The sequence below is a fragment of the Dermacentor andersoni genome, chromosome 7 (genome assembly GCF_023375885.2).
Source record: "Dermacentor andersoni chromosome 7, qqDerAnde1_hic_scaffold, whole genome shotgun sequence".
NCBI classification, from domain to species: Eukaryota; Metazoa; Arthropoda; class Arachnida; order Ixodida; family Ixodidae; genus Dermacentor; species Dermacentor andersoni.
In genome coordinates, this window is record NC_092820.1 from 106,484,713 (window position 1) to 106,501,247 (window position 16,535).

At 44.0% G+C, this 16,535-nt stretch overlaps 1 long non-coding RNA gene across 1 annotated transcript; it reads right to left on the reverse strand.

The window, feature by feature from the left end:
• Positions 1-451: 451 nt before the first annotated feature.
• LOC140219311 (uncharacterized) lies at positions 452-15,243 on the reverse strand. The gene is made up of 3 exons (XR_011895499.1): positions 15,197-15,243; positions 10,603-10,680; positions 452-730 (listed from the first exon to the last, which is right to left on the reverse strand). It is a non-coding gene; the product is annotated as an uncharacterized lncRNA (long non-coding RNA).
• Between the last annotated feature and the right edge of the window lie 1,292 nt (positions 15,244-16,535).

Below are 16,535 nucleotides of genomic sequence, written 5' to 3' on the forward strand. Positions count from 1 at the left end.
TATTGCTTTAGCCACTGTGTTGTAGTTTGTAGGAGAATTTACCAAAGCCTAATTTAAAAACATTAAAGAGTTTTCTTTTAGTCTGCTTCTCAATATTGCCTGTCTTTGTAAAAGAGAATTATAAACAGACTTTAAGTGTTGAACTTGCACAGTGGTCCCCCCGTTTGTCCAGTGTCCACATTTTGACTACATTATTTATTGAAAATGTCACACATGGCGAAGGAGCCTATTTATCTTTTCATTGTGCAATTACGTAGGGGCATTCGAACAATGAAGCTACATTTCGGTTGCTATGAATACATTTCGGTTGCTGGAGTACTAACCAGACACAAGGTCACAGCCAAGAAAAAAACAAGCCTTGTGATCATGTCTACTTCATTGTGGTATTCTTTCATTAACCTGAAGCAAATTGTAATGAATCAACTGGACAGGTAGTGCCCCTTTATATGAATCTTTTATTTTCCTCTAATATGATGTGTTTTACGCGAGTTCTTCGACTCAAAATGGAGGCCACACTTTGGAGTTCAATTTCTCTTCTTTCTGATGTAATTTTTACGATTACCATATACTAAAAAGTTGCTGTTCTGGCAGTTTTTGGTAAAGTGTGGTTGCGGTTCACCATTTTTACAGAATTCTTTCACCTTCTCCTCGCAGCTCCTCGGTGATACTGAAGCACCGTAAGATTCTATGAGGCTCTCTTGCCACATGTGAATCTCCCAGTAATGTTTATCTGCAATAAACGTGAAAGCATGCAAGTTTTTAATAGAATTGACACTACACACATGTCGCCTGAGAGTGTAGTGGTGCTATGCTACAGTACCGTTTGTGCAAATTCTTATTGATATTGGTTATGCATAATTCGTAGATATTGCGGCATAAACGTTTTTGGAAGGCGCGCAAAACTCCAAACTAACGTAACCGTTGCTAAAGATCAAACCCATCTTTATTTGAGAAGAGAATGGGAACTATTATATCACAGTGCAGCGCTGGCTGTGGGCCTGCCCCAGACTACATACGCATTGATTTCCAAAATCAAGAATGTGGCTGACAGACGGAATAGCACACTGCGGTATAGAGTTTGTAAACAGGGATAAGGTGCCTCAGAAAGGCAGGCCAACGTTTCGATAGGAGGACCTGTCTTCGTCAAAGGCGGCCTCGTCATCCTCGGCATGTTAATATTAAAGGGATAGTACAGTGACGTCACGTGCGGTTGTTGTTGGTGGCGATTACACTCTAAAAAGAGATTACACCCTTTGGCGTGCCCCTTCTGCCACACAACGATAATCGTCATCTGCCTTGATGCGCTTCCTTTCGTTATCGCTGCGAGCCCGGAATTTTCCGGTAACGAACGGCACGCGCGTTATCAGCATAGAACAGTTTACACCCTTTGGAGTGCCCCTTCTGATAACGCGCGTGCCGTTCGTTACCGGAAAGTTCCGGGCTCGCAGCGATAACGAAAGGAAACGCATCAAGGCAGATGAAGATTATTGTTGTGTGGCAGAAGGGGCACGCCAAAGGGTGTAATCTCTTCTTAGAGTGTAGTTATAAAGGGAGAGACTTCAAAGGTAATGACAGCTCTGGCCTGACCTCTGTGAGCGTGGTTCCCAAGACGAGGGAACAAGAGCGGGAGAGTGGGAAGGCGGGGAGAAAAGAAAAGAAAGCATAGGAGAGAAAAAAATAGGCGGGGGACACCAAGAGAAAAAGAGGGAGAAAGAACGAGAACAAAATTAATGGGGCATGGGCGGGCTTTGGGGAAGCGAGAAGTTAGGGAGCATTCAGGGGTGTCGTTGGCGGCACGTTTTTGTGGCATCAGAAGAGCCGGTCAGGTGGTGAATGCGCGAGTAACACAAATTACCCCCCCCCCCCCCCCTACAAAAAAAAAAACTTGAGTTGAAAGTAGGACTTTAGTAGCACAGCAGCAACGCGTCGAGTAATTTTGAAGTAGTTAGGATTACGACAAGGAGTCTGGGGTGCAATGTATTGGGTAACTGGAAGGCATCGGCATGGTCTTTCAAGGGACGTTAGCCCAGTAGCTCAACGTAGGTGACGGTACGGCGGTATACAGAAATGCCATACCCTGTCTGGCAGAGGCGACGAAAAAGGTATACTGATGTCTGGAACATTGGAATATGTTGGTGAGGGTGTTTAAAAGACATATAATAAAGAACAGACGTAAAATTGTACGAGAGGGGGAACCGAAACCGGAATAACAAATAGGAGGGTGGCGTGCGCAAAAGCGGGCGGGGGCAGGTGTACATAGGAAAAAGGGGTCCTACAGCTGATATAAACGTAAATACGAGAAAGACTGTATTAAATTAGTAGTAAGCAGGAAATGTTTTTTTTCGGAATGGAGGAATGGGTGAGGTTAAGAATTAAGGTTAGCTGGTGGCATAATGTGTTTTGTGGCTTGGTTGATGATATGAGAATTTCAAATTTAAGTTGCCGCTTGTAAAGAATCTAAGTTCCCACGTGCCCAATTAATTCCCGTCGAGTGTTGGCAATTAAACATGTGTATGAGGTATGATTCCGTATATTTTCTTTCGCGAGGTAAACGGAAATTTCTTTGTAGTATATTGTCACGTGGTGGTGACGTTGAAGAACACAGTAGCGATACTGTGAACAACAAAACTAACTTTTATTGGGCGAACCTGTGCCCACAAAACAGGCTACACTTATAGCACAACGACAGCGGAGAACACGGTCGGCGATCGTCGAAAATATGATCTACGGGTCAAGCGCGTCGTCTTTTATACATCAATCGTCGAATGTTACACACTAATCGTTGGGACCCGCGTGCCTTCCACAAAGTTCTACACCATTCGCGTCAGGTGATGAAATCAGGTAACATGAGGTTCGGCGACAACAGACAGCGGATAGAAGCATCGATAACTTTCCAGAAGCTTCGGATACATACAGGCACGTCCTGCGCTGTGCGATAACATTTCTTAGGCGGCGAAACGTGGTCGCCCGATAAAGATGAGTACACGCGTCTATATAGAGCTTTGCTTTGTCGAATATATGACCATGTTCATTAAAGTGGCTGGCTGCTGCTTTAGGTAAGTTTTGTTTTGTGTCTGCGCGGTGACGGTTGAGCCTTGTATGAATTTGTTTTCCGGTTTCACCTACGTATTATTTGCTACAAGCGGCACATTCTAGACAGTAGACTACGTTGGTTGATGTGCAGATGAAAGCCGAAGTTACCTTGTGTGCGTAATTCGACGCTGTACTTTTTACTGCAGTAGTAGATTGAATATGCTTGCATGCAGAGCACCTGGGGCGGCCACAGGGACCGGTTCCAAACTTTTATTTTTGTCCTTAGTTTGGCATGCGCAAAAATATCTTTAGAATCAGTGTTGCGTCAGTAGGCTGCTCTGGGTGGGTCGAGAAAAATCTTATTAAATTTCTGGTTGCTGGTGAGAATTGGGTAGTATTTACTGAGGATGATATTCTCGTTTATGAGTGCGTTTGAGGATTTAGTAGTAAGAAGAGGCGCTGCTGTTCTTGTGATCCTCGGGCGGAGTTTGAGGACCTCGGGTCGATCAAGTTTGGTTGCACCTGTGTAGGCTTTCTGAAGGTCACTGTCTGGGTTGTTCCTGTTTCATAGGGTATCTTTAAGGTGATCACTTTAAAGAAACACTATCAAACAGGAACCATTATGGTGATAAGTGTAAGCCTATAGATACAGAGCAATTTCCGAAATTAGGAGCGAAGTAGCCAAGTTACGGTAATGGACTTTCTACACATCAACATCAGGTGGCTACAGCAAATGAGTACTTTGGGGCCCGTCCCCGACACTACCTATCCAAACGATTAAAATTTGAATAGCAGATTTGATTTGGGAGCTACGCGAACAATTAATTCCCCTTGGCCGGCTCCTTGAAACCGAAACTGGCTGGAAAACGAGCGTCTGTGCCGTCGATGTCGCCACCGCCCTGCGTTTCGTCACGTCTCCGTGGTTTCGTCAGGCTCGGCTTCATGGCGTTATCAGGAATAAAAACAGATGCCTGGGGAAAAGCATTGGTTACATTTTTCAGCACTTTTTTAACAGGTGGAGCAGAGCGGACATGTGCGTTAGAGCGATGAGTATTGAAGTTTTAAAATGAGTGTTTTGTGGCGTATATTTTGACTGTCTAATATTAAGACCTAAAGGAGAAAATACAGGTATATTAGGACAATACTGACAGGTACATTTGCGGTAAATATGGGCTCTGACGTGGCGGCCGTGGTGGACGCAGCCCCAAGAATGCACGGCTACGTTGATGCACGAAATATTGGTTTATTAAGCACCCATAATCAGAACACTGTTCAGCTCTTCAAGTTTTGGTATGTCGGGGCCTCAGTGCACTGTAGGGTGCCCCTTCGACTATGTTTAGGCTAATATTAAAGACAACTGCATAATTTTTTTCCAATTATTTCCCGGTGACCTTTCTTAAATACTGTTAGAAAGTTATTCTTTGGCACTAGATGTCCATGCATGTGTACGAAATTTCCGAAATGGTGTCGCAGAATTTTCTTCTTTTGCAACACAGTAAGGTGTGCGAACAGTGGTATCTTTGAGACATAGTCGTTTACGAATCGAGCCTTGCCTGAAGCGAAGCGACAAGGGTATTCAATATTTTTCTAATAATGAATAGCCATTATCACAATTATTATAAAACGATGTTCACATTCTAGTATTCCTAAAGTTGGCATGTTTATGTAATTAAATAGAACGTAATGAAGTGTTCTTCACTAAAATCACAAATGGAGCATCAGGAGCAAACAAGTAGCTTCTTCGCATGAACATGGCTCTTCAGAGAGTACGAATGATCACTATACAGCCTGTAAAGTATACCTACCTAAAACATGTAGCTTCTACATTACGCAAGCTCCCTTGTTTTATGTCTATAGTGTACCCGCGGGGTTGAATATTTACCATACATTTGCTCCACCTTTATGTTTACTTGAGCGCAGTTCAAGTTTAAAAATATTCGAAAAGTATTAGAAGAATATTGACGTTTACGAATAGCGAATGAATGAATTCTGGGGTTTTACGTGCGAAATCTCAATTGGATTATTAGTAACGCTGTAGTGGGGGACTGCGGATTAATTGTGACCACAAGGGCATCTTTAACGTGCACCGAATGCACCGAACACGGGTCTTTTGGCATTTCGCCCACACCAAAATGCGGCCGCCGCAGCCTGGTTTTGATCTGCTGATCGCGTGCTTAAAGAAATAAAAAATTATTTCGTTAATAGTGTAAACGCCTACGCAACAAAATTCGTAGTCCATTTCCAAGCATCCACTCAATGGAAATGTAGCACGTCTATGCTGCCACGCTGTAGTGATGTGAAGAACAAGGCAGTTTCGTTAGAACGAGTCACGTATCCAACTAGCCATTAGGCGAACTTTCTCAGGAATATAAGTAACACTCAAAGCACACCCGCCCCGGTTGCTCAGGGGCTATGGTGTTAGGCTGCTGAGCACGAAGTCGCGGGATCGAATCCCGGCCCCGGCGGCCGCATTTCGAAATGCGAAAACACCCGTGTACTTAGGTTTAAGTGCACGTTAAAGAACCCCAGGTGGTCGAAATTTCCGGAGTCCTCTACTACGGCGTGCCTCAGAAAGTGGTTTTGGCACGTAAAAGCCCAAATTTTTGTAACACTCAAAGCACAACGATCTCTGCAAGCAAAGTCGTCCGTCATCGGAATCTGATTTACGGATCAAGGCATTGGTTTTGAATGCTCTTAGTACTTTGCAGCACGATTTTTGGCGCTCGCGCGTGCTCGGGAATGTAACAACACGCAGCCACTTCTCCACGCGCTTTCGCCTTGCACCTTATACTTAGTGCGACAGTATGCCATTGCTCTCTTCGCAAGGGCAATCTGCTTAGGTAACGCTCCTTCGCTATTCAATCGGTGACAACATTCTGGAAATTTCAAACATATGACGTCGCGTCTTAAACCAAGCTATAACTGCGGTTACGGACTAAAGAAAGTTCACCCATCAAAAAGAGAGAAAGAAAGAGAAAGTGCAGTCGGGCCTTGAATATGAGCTGAAACATGGTGCGCATGATAGAAAGGCCCCCGAAAACTGCATAATGGCGTCAACATAACAAAACTTCAGAAGGTGAACACTTTGCGTACTGTTATTTATTCAACCAGTATTTTTTGTGTGAATGTATCTGCGTAGTTTAGGGGCCACTTCCACTACGGGTACTGCGACAGAGCTCAACTTTTGTGCAATTGTTCGTGTCAGCGTTGTTTGCCACAAAAGGCGGTGTTTTCTTCCGTAGCTGACACCATTGCACAGCCAGAATATATGCCGCAAGGCACTCATCCTAAAATTTCAGTGCACTTCGTCCAAACGCACATGTCCACCATGGCCCATCTCTGACAAAGGGCTGAAAAATTGATCTAATGCTTTCCCCTAAGCAGCTTTTTTTATTCCTGATGATGCCAGTTAACTCACCTTGATGTCACCAACACTCATCAATCTAATCGGGAGCGTAAAAAATCTTCTCGCACACGTTGTGTAGTATACTGTAGCGCTAAGGCGCTTCGTCCGGGACGAAAAATTCGTCCCGGATCAGGACGAATTTTTCTTCAACTGTGACGCTTTGCTTTCGAGGAACCCATATGGATTTTCTTGTGGCTAGTGCTACGAACGTGTGGATGTCCGATTTTCGCTTTATTATATACTTCTCTCCACCTTAGGGGTTTCCGCAGAACTATTACGTCAGGCTCTTGCCTTTGCTTCCTCTTGTCGACAAATTCAACTTCGCCCTGTCGTCTTCTAGCCGCCTGGTTACCTCAGATGGTAGAACGGCTGCCCCGGAAAGGCGGTGGTCCCAGATTCGAGCCCCGGACCAGGACGAATTTTTCTTCAACTGTGAGGCTTTTCTTCCGACGAACCCGTATGTGTTTCCTTTGTAGCTATCGCTACGAACGGGTGGATGTATGATTTTCGCTTTATTATTTACTTCTCTCCACCTAGCGCGTTTCCGCAGAACTATAATGTCAAGCTCTTGTCTTTGCTTCGTGGTGTCGATCAATTCAGCTTCACCCTGCCGTCTGCTAGCCGCCTGGTTAGCTCCGATGGTAGAGCGGCTGCCCCGGAAAGGCCGTGTGCCCGGATTCGAGTCCCGAACAAGGGCGAATTTTTCTTCAACTGTGATGCTTTTCTTTTTGAGGAAACCGTAGGGGTTTCCTCTGTAGCTATTGGCTACGAACGGGTGAATGTCTGATTTTCACTTTATTATTTGCTTCTCTCCACCTTGCGAGTTTCCGCAAAGCTATTACGTCAAGGTGCTTCTTGTGTAGTGTATAGTCCAGTGTAAACGTAGAAGGGCTGGGTTGAGCGCATGCGTTTAAGTTCATGAAGTTTAATTGCGTCACGAAGGCCTGCCCAAGCTTTAACACTTCCGTTATAAGAAGCGTGCTACACCATCAATACGCTGGTTGTATAAGCTGCCCCAAATAAAAAAATTGAACCTTTATAAATATTGGCGAGATTATTTTATTACTCCAGGGTTCAAAATGGTAATCGCTACATACGGAGTAGGTTTGACAGTTGTGTGCGTAATAAGCGAAGCTACTCAAATTACCTTTTCAATAATTATCTTAGGTGGCCAAAGCAAATGAGTAGTTTGGAGTCATTCCTCGAGATTATCTAGTTGGGCCAAGCAACGTTTATTGAACATGCTTCTGTTAGAGCCACGCGAACAAATATATTTCCTTTTCAAATTAACTTTTTGAAAGCATAACTGGCGCAGAACAAGAACGTCTGTGGGGATGACCTAACCTCTCCCAGCCGTTTGTGATATTGTCATCAATGGTGCGGCTCCGTGAGCCTGCACTTTGCGGTCAGTTCGCTTTCGATATATATTTACGTCATTTTATTTAGGATTCATTTCCGTTATTTACGTTATTCACGACAGTTAAAGGCCATTGGCGTCTGTGTGTACCTGTTTGCACGTCTGTACCTTCTCTTTAGACCGCGCTATATTTAATGACCACTGAGCTTTGAATGCGCATTTTAACGTCCTGGCCATGACTCTCACGTACCAAGCGACGGCTCCCAGCGTGGCGAGAGCTCTCCTCTCTTGGGCTAGGCGTTTTGGGAATGGTGCAAAAGGCACCCTCGCCAACGAGCCTGCCACTTTCAGCACAAGCTTGGAGTGTTTTTGTCGTATATTAGCGAAAAGCGAGTCGATGTGACTGCTTCATATGTGACGACGTAATTAAATGTTCTTTTACTCGCTAAGACATCGCCTCATCTCAGCCTGCGTCTCTCTCTGCTGCTGGTGAGGCCCTGGGCCTCTGGGCCAGCGCTACCGTTTGGGTCCAGAACACAGGGAACGAATCGTTGAAAACGCAGTTTCGCAGGTAGAATATACTCTTGTGGTCCTCCAAGCGAGCTTGTCTACAATCTCATGGGGGCCTGCGTACGCCAAGATAAGGCAGAAGCGGAGTGGTGATCACGATCGACGGTAACTTGCAGCAGCGGCTGATGTTTCTTACTAGGCCGAGGCCAAATGAACTACTCTCATCTTACTGCGCAAGGAGGTTTGTGCGCACGAGTTCGTGGTGGTTGACGTAGACAAGTGGTCAAGAGGTTTGCAGTGATGAGCGCGAGCTTGGTAGTGTTTACGTTAAGGATGGCACACAGTGCTGCGAATGTGTCGGCGGTTGACGTGACACGCTTAGTGGGACACTTCATCGACGCCAAGGGCAAGAGGTGCCATCTATTGGCACGCAGAAGCGGCGCATACGGCAAGGACATTACTGGGGTGAAGTAAAAGCTGACTGGTGGCATGAATTGGGAGGGAGGGGCCGGTGCGGTGGCAATGAAGATAGCGCGGACACCTGCTTTTGCATCGCCGTAAGGCATGGAGGAACTAAGCAAAACTTACGACTGGGGGCGAAGTACGTAAAGTCAAATTTTCGCATTCAAGTGGGTCGCTTTGCTCACTTTCGCATTGAAGTCACCCATGATTAGAGTATTCTTTAGTTATAATCTGTTGCCATTGTCATTTCCATGTTTGTAGAAGTCTTCTACTTCATCGTCAAGATTGTATGGCGCAAACTTGCACTGTCTTTAATCTATATCTCCTAGTTAACTTTATTACCATCAGTTACCCTTTCAATGAGGCTGTTGAATTCATCAATGTTGCCTTTTATGTGCATATAATTTAAAAGTCCTACCCGGTATTGTGTCTTATTTAAAAGAACTGTTAGATGTGTGCGTTAGGACTGTATTAGACTGCGCAGTTCTCCAACTAACCTTCTCAATATCCCATGCAACAAATGATAATTATTTAAAGAGTTCTGCTAAGCTAGCGTCAATCAAAAGGGTTTGCGTGTCGAACTTTGCCAGGTTCACCTTGCAGTGATGGTCTGTTCGGGTCCAGAGAATATTGTACCGTTTTTACGCCACAGGACTCTTCTCCGCCTTAGTTCTCTGCTCCACAGCCGCTATGCGTTGAGGTACAGGGGTAATGGCAACGCTTAGAAGGGATGTGTTTGGCAAGTGCTGCGTCAGAGAGACGAATTCCTGTTTTTTGAAGCTTCGTGCGGCATTCTAACTTGGTTGCACCCACGCTAGCACTAGCATAACATAGGATAAACATTCTTAACGCTCTTTACCCAGCTTGCGGTATGTCCATTTTTCAGTCCATATGTCTGTCCATAAGCGTTTCTCCACCAACTGGTACCACTGGGAAGTTCTTTCCATAATGGGAAGAGAATCGGGCTGCTTTGTTGAGGGAATCGGGTTTGGAACCAATGTGTCATTCTTAAGTCGCTTACGCGTCCCTCCTCAACGAACCTTCTCCACGCCAGCTCGGGTCACTGGGTATGTGGCGCTGAGCGCGTGCCTCTAGTCAAGGGACCCTTTTGAAACCAACTTGGGGTGCTGTTGCTTGCGTCCGCAAAGGGAGAACAACGATGAAAGAGATCGAAGAGAAGAAAGACGACTGACGACGTTAATGCGGCTATCACTAGGCATGATCACTTTCGTCTGCTGTTTCCCAGATGTAGTCTACGACATTCCACTCAGCTCTACCAACTGTATGTGCACTGGCCCAACTGGCCACTGCCACAAGCATCAGCGGAAGGTTGAAGAGGAAGAAGACTCCGTCTGGCTGCATATACGCCCCATACATGACACGTGTCGGCGGGGATAATACGAGATGTCGCTATATTGCTTCAGTGTCCTTCGTATTAGCGTCGACATTCTTCTTGAGATAGGTTCTCTCAATTTCTTTTGTCTGGTTTCAGGCGGCACTAGAAGCCTGAATATATAGTAGTGTGGAAGAGCATTGAAGTTTGATACCCTCCCTTTAGAAACCTGATATTGATATCTCTACCGCACCACCAGCTCCATGTGTTGGCAGAGGTGCACACATGCGAAATTATGATATAACATATAACGTCTACGCAGCGAGGTTTCTATATTATGTTCAATGGCAGACGTCAAATGCGGCGTCTGAAGAAGGAAAAGCAGAAAGAAACAAAACTGGAGCAGAATTCAATCAAATGGATTGGCGTTACATTATATTCAATGGTTTCTGAATGCAGCTATCACTAAAGGCAGTTTTCGGTTTCGTAATCGACACTCACCGTCTTCTAGCGTTCTAAATACTCCACACTTCTCAACGTCATTCCAGTATTCTAGGTCCTTTGTTACTGAGCGCTCGCCTGGAAGAGTAAATATTATTATGCAGATCACAATAGCATATTGTGTTCAAAGGATCGTCCCACTACCTGATAGAGTTGTGCAATCTTTAGTCTATGAAACCCACGCGTATTGAATCCCTCGTCGGTAACAAATTCCAAGGAGTTGCAGGAACTTAAATGTGTTGCTTATATTGAAGTTGTGAAAAGTTTCACAAAGCAAAAAAAAAAAAACAATACAATATCGCGGTACGACGGCATTGACAAGAAAGCGATTGGTGTTCTCTGTGCCCTATATTTTAAAATTTAGGAAGGCATGTGCCCCTTCCAGGTGCTATTTGTCAGCTATCCCTATCACTTGTTCACCTCCGTGCATATCTATATCTGTTTTCAGAAGAAATATATTTAGGAGAATGATCCGCTTCGTTTATCATTTTTGTGACTAAACACATATTTAAAGGCTGTCTTAAAGCAGCGAAAACAAGGAGAGAAAATTGAAATACGTTGTTGTATATGACTAAAAAGTAACACTGCATCAAATATACTCGTTACCAGTAGCAGGTTAAATAAATTTATTCAAACATTTTGGGTAGATAGTCACTGCCCTTCAGAACAAATTGAAGCGAAGCTGACGTATTGAAAAACAATGCGGCAAAGCATATTAACACGAATTTTCATGAGACACAATAGTAAAGTACCAGGAAGTACACAATCACCAGTTTAAAATAAAGCCTATATTGACGTTTCCGCCACAATTAGGATGCCTTGGTTCAAAGCACGTTGGCGGTATAGTTGGTCGGGATTCGTGAGAACAGACTGCAGCACGACAGGACCAGGGCGGACAAGCTTTTTGACGCACGTAGTGCTAATTTCAAATACAAATCTTTATTTTCGCATGCACACAATATATACACATAACCCGGCGATGGAAAACAACAAAAGAATGTAAACATTTAGAGACACACACCAAGAAACCGACACGTGTGAAGCAGTTTAATCGCAGTTTGCTAACTTGAGAAACCGCATCAATTTTTTCGATAACGCAACCCTAGGCATGCTCACACACTCTTCTTACATTTTTGAAACTTTATAAACCTCAAGGATTTTTCTGGACATCATGCTTTGCACCTGTTTTGATATAGTAGCTTTTCAGAAAACCGGGACGTAGACGCTCCCCTGGAAATGCATGCCTAAATGGCCTGAAATATTTTTTTCTTACATTATAGTGATGCTCTACTAGCCGCTGCATATTTAGACGGCCTGTCTGACCGATATATGCTGTTCGCACTACAAGGGTATAAAGAAACAACAACATTCAGCATGCAATTTACAAATTGCCTGCGATGCCTTCTCATACAGGTGGTTATCTCTGCATTACCTGACTTTACATTCTTGCAGATCCTCTGCAATCTTTCAGTAGCAGAACAAACTATACGTCCACTTCAGAGTTTTTGGCTATCATATTCAGGATATGAGAGTTGCTATGCACGTAATGTATGACCGCTTCCGTCCTTAGTCTGGCAGCGCTGTGGCATACAGTCGAATCTCTGGTAAGCTCTACCTCGCTTGAGACAGCGGGTAGAAAAGAGGGTGTCGGCACCTGTTAGCCCTAGCCAGATCTTGGGCAATGTTATTCTACCGGACAAGGTACGGCGCGTACGCGACTGTGGGTTGAAGTTCGCAGTCGAACCAAAGCGGTCTGGTCTTGAAATTTCCGTGATGGTTTTACAAGTGTCTAAGCGAAACCCTGAAGCTGAGCCGGTAACGTTACTATATGAGGGCATATGAAGATCATACAACCCCACAACACCTTCAGCTGCTTTCTGAGCCCTACCCATTATGTGATCCATGCTTACGAGCGTTATACATCTACGGAAAGCAACGCGCTGCTAATGAAACGTCAAGCTATTCACAACACTGTGCAAGTTGCAACATTTCAGCTGTTTACGTTGAGAAAATTGGATATCTTTATAGATTTTTAGCGAATGTTCAAAACCTCAAGAAGGCTCACGAGGCAATGTGAACTTGCCAGCTGATAAGCATGCTAAATGGCGATACAGTACCTATGACAAGATGTATTTGTTTCCCAAATAAGCTACAAACACTCCCAACCTTTCTTCTTGAATAAAAGGCAGCCGGTACTCTCGATCACAATTCTCCTCAAACACCCTTCTGCCTCAAACACGCACTATTATCCATGCTAACAAAATATACTTCCTGGAGGACACGCGCTCCAATTCCACCGTGCATCTGTTCTCTCTCCTGTCACTTTACAAGGGAGTAAGCTGTGCTTAGGAGGTTTCAGGCCGGGGTGTCCCTTACACTTAGTGCCACCAGTACCTGGAAGTGGCCACAACTTTTAATGAGGGTTTACGCAGCCAAGCTGTCTCCTTCCAGTGACAGAAGCAGATGCCAATCATTTAGCATGAGATCTCGAGGCTTTTAAAGGGAGGCTCGCGTCACCTGTAAGCTGTCATACGCTACAGTGCAATGGTGAGCTGTAATCTCTGGGCAAATGATGATAGCTGTGGCAGAACACTGCTGGAAATCACGCATAAAAGCCTAATTGCACACACTTAATTCGGGCGTAAATATTGTGCCTGAGAGCAAGTCTCCGTCGAAATAAGAAAGAAAACGATGGAACATATACCTGGCCCACAGAAAGTGGCGATACGACAGATAGAAAAACCATACAATGAACCATCTAGTCAATATTAGAATGGAAACGCGCCACGTGTTTTTGAGCAAAAATATCTGGCTTTATAGATGAAACAATATTAGTACGAAGAAAAATATAGCGCTGAAAACTTCGGTGGAAGTGATACTGGAGGGTAATTAGAGGGTGGTTCGTAAACTTGCACTGAAGGCTCATGAAAAAAAAAAAACACAATTGAAAAATTGCAGCGAGACATGGGCTCATCGACATTAGAAGTTTGGGTGGCTCACAGCAAAATTTTTTTCGAAGGATGGTTACAGAACATAAAAAATACAGAAATTTCATTCACTATCTGCTGGTGAGTCTACCAGATAGCTCACAACGTCCACAGCTCCACCTCACCTCACACCTAATCTGACGTCCTCAATGTCGCCAGAGGATGACGAATAAGTGAGCAGGCGCGCACTTGAATTAATTCGTCGAAGCATCGAGTGCAGGGCGTCTAGGCTCCAAGCCTTTCGCGCAGCAAGCACAAATCTATCGGAACAGAGCGTGCTCGGGAGTGACTAGGTAGATAATGAACAATCGGATAGAGACCGCCCCGAGGAATTTTGCTGTAAAAACATGAACAGCCGCTTCTTCAAGTTTGCCAAATAATTAGCGAGTGACAAAACGAACTATTCCAGATTTAATTCATCTCCAGAGAATTTGGACAGCTTGGAATATATTTTTAACCAAGTGCAGCACCGTATACGCCGTTTGAATAAGGAGTAATGGACACCAAAAGTGGCTTACATCTCCTTTGAAGCTGTGACTAAAGTTTCGTGCTGTCCACCCAATCACTGTCTACGATAGTGCCGAAACAAGATTTACCTAGGTGCACCGACGTCATGCATGTCAATTTTAAGAACGGAGTAACCTGAGGCAAGCAATGGACGCGTCAGTACGTGAAAAGGGTTTATAAATTCTTGCCTCGTCTGAAGTTTCTGCACAAGTTAAATAAAGAGCATTAACGGAGGTCTGCATCGATTTAAGTCTTCGAAATGCAATGTGTTTCAGTGTTTGAAGCGTCCACCGACTATATCTCCTTAGTCATTTGAGAATTAATTTCATGTTTCATTTATTACTGAGTTATGCTGCCTATAAAAAACGTAAAGTAACATAAAAATTCTAGGCTATCTCTTTTTTTTCTTTCCAACCAAAGAGGTAAATAAATTTCGGTCCTGAAAATTATTGGAAGGTTTGATGAACAGTGCTCATACAAGAAGGTAAACCCCACAATACATTTCGCTCCGATAAAGCCGCTCTACTGTTCTCACGGGGTAGGACACTGGGGGAGCTAAATGATAAGAATGGTCAGGTCAAATAGATTGTTGCACTTAGATTACAAGTACTGCGGATATTTTTGGCGGTCACCAAATAGAATATATATTGACAGTATCGTGAACGCGAAATAAAGATTGCATCTTATTCCCCCGTAGCGCACCATCAAGACAACTCATTTCATGATAACTGTGCTTACGATACACTTCACAATAGCAGGGCATTCCACGATACTTGACGATCAACACAACTCGTTTAGTGATAACGTTACTTGTCTAATAATGAAGACATGCCCATACACCTGGTTGTCATGAAGTTTTACTGCATCTAAGGGTTATGTAAAGTAAATGCAGCTACACAATCCGCCTCCGTGGCAAAAACGGCCAATTTGCTGACACAGTTGTTGAAACTGTTCACATGCGTCATGTAGACAGGTGAGGCAATAGGTACTATAATTCGTTGAAATACAATTGTGAAAGAAGCAGATGAAGTACATTTTAGGCCCTTTACAGTTAGCATGAACGTAGGATGAAATGTATTCATAAAAAGTCCGTCTCTTACCTGTGTCCACTTCCATGTATTCCTTATCATTTCTTCTTCCAACTTTTCCTATTGAACTTTTTTGAAACCTGAAATGAAAATAATTCTCCAACAAACTGTGTATACAGTATTTATAGCCAGTATGTGTCTAGTAAAGCATCTTTGGAAGTAAATTGTGCGCCCCTGGTAACAAAGAACACGTGCAGCGGCGTCAATCGAATCTGCATGTAATTTTGATAGAACCGAAAAGTCAAGTTTCTTTAAAGCTTTATAATCTGCAACTGCCTCGGCACTCGTAACCGCCTCTAGTCAGTCTTATCCCAAATGTTGGTGGTTATCAACGTGTTTTCCATATTTAGCTAAGTTTAGCTCCTATAAAATATGTAGTGTATGTACTAATAATACATATGTATGCATGTTTGGCACGTATATATATTAAGCGACTGCTTTCTGTTTCTGAACGAGTGATCAGTTATGAATTCGCAGAGAGAAGACTCTCCACTTTTTGTGAGCAATAATAGATAACTACCTGTCAATGAGTCCTCATAGCCCACACACAGTTCATTGCACACTAGTATTGCGATGCGGGCCTGTTGTCTATACTAGTCTAACACACAGACGAATGCAATAGAACGTACTTGAAAAAGAGACGCGGCGTGTCCGTGCGTTCGTGTGACTTAATTTGTCTTCTTGTCCATGCGCTGCATTAGTATTCCCAGATACATTACAAGGATTTTACAGGTTTAACACCCCGAAAAACTTATTGCAGGAAAGTCGTGCAGTGCAGTTGTGGGAGCGATGCTTCAGCCGTATATCTCATTGTTCATTCGTTTTCTATGCTACAGAAGGTTTGCGCCCGCAGGAGCACTTACGTCCCAGCCCTGAAGTCAGAGCAAGCTCAAGCTGTGCGAATAAGAAAGTTCTGACCTTACAAGCTTTCCATGTACAGAGGCAACTTTAGGTTCGTGCTCCTCTCTGTCAAAATGCACTGCCTGTCCGCTGCTAGGTGACGTACGCAGAACGTTGCCACAATGGGCGCGCCTTTGCTCTACTGATGCCTTCCTGTTTTGGTTTCGCGCGCTTCCAAATCCGAATTTTGTCGCGTCACAATTCCGAGAGAAATAATTGCTTTTTCTAGATCCAAAAGATTGTATGGCTTGCACAGAGACTTCGTTTCTATTTCTCAATTACTATGAGTATGCTGAAGGTAAAATAGAATATTGGATCTTTGTGATCCAAAATTCTATTTGACGCATGATAATTAGCGACTAATTATCATGCGTCACCCTTCGCCAAATGGTCGCCACCCCCAATGGCATGCCTCCGAAGGAATCGTTCGTTTATTTCAGAACAGCTAATT